The sequence below is a fragment of the Pan troglodytes genome, chromosome 6 (assembly GCF_028858775.2).
Source record: "Pan troglodytes isolate AG18354 chromosome 6, NHGRI_mPanTro3-v2.0_pri, whole genome shotgun sequence".
Classification (NCBI taxonomy): Eukaryota; Metazoa; Chordata; class Mammalia; order Primates; family Hominidae; genus Pan; species Pan troglodytes.
This window is the reverse complement of record NC_072404.2, coordinates 156,405,484-156,406,442: the sequence shown is the minus strand read 5'-3', so window position 1 is coordinate 156,406,442 and position 959 is coordinate 156,405,484. Positions and strand designations below refer to the sequence as shown.

The following is a 959-nucleotide window of genomic DNA, read 5'->3' as shown; positions in this document are numbered from 1 at the left end:
GGAAAGAAAAAAGGCCAGAGAGGAGGCAGGAATTATGAACAGAAAGCAAGATTCTGGGACCAGTGAAAGGACAGTCTTGTGAAGAAAACCAGCACCCCTTGAACCGCCTCAGATACCTGAAAGTTAGGGCAAGTCAGAAGAAAAGCAATGAGCCAGCTACTCAGGAGGCTGAGGCAGGAAAATCGCTTGAACCGGGAAGACAGAGGCTGCAGTGAGCTGAGATCCCTCCACTGCATTCCAGCCTGGGTGACAGAGGGAGATTCCATCTCAAAAAAAAAAAACAAAAAAACTATGAGCATCCAGCTCCCATTTGTTGGTGACCTGCTTTGTCACAACAGTCCTATGAACTACTAATATCTTCATTTAATCAGATGAAGAGAGTCACTCAGAGAGTGGTTTGTCCAAGTTTATCCAACTGGTAAACAGTGGGGTGGGGATTTAAAAATCTAGATGTAGTTAACTACAAATCCCACTCTCTGTGCACTACGAATCTGTTTCAATTAGCAATAATTGCGCCTCAAATAAACCTCATTGGCTACCTTACTGCCACTGCACAAAGCTTATGAATCTGTTACAGACTACAGAACCAGGCAACAGTGGAAAGGAAGGTGACTCCTTAGAGTCAGAGATGAAGAAGGCATGGTAAGATTGTGGCTATGATATCCACTATGGTTGACCAACCAATCCCAAGAGGAAATCATCCAACATCACATGCAGTGACTGTTGAAGGATGATGATGATGAGTCTATCTGAAGTCTTTTCTCTTTGTCTTTGATTTTCTGCAGTTTGAATACGATATGGCTACATGTAGATATTTTTATATTTATACTGTTTGGTGTTCTCTGAGCTTCCTAGATCTATGATTTGATGTTTTGGAAAGTTCTCAGTCATTATGACTTCAAATAATTTTTTTATTCCTTTCTCTCCTCTCCTTCTGGAAGTCCCATTTTGCATATGTT

The 959-nt window shown here is 41.4% G+C and overlaps 1 pseudogene; it reads right to left on the bottom strand.

Moving 5' to 3' along the window:
* Positions 1 to 410: 410 nt before the first annotated feature.
* LOC112209971 (U4 spliceosomal RNA) lies at positions 411 to 561 on the bottom strand (annotated as a pseudogene).
* Between the last annotated feature and the right edge of the window lie 398 nt (positions 562 to 959).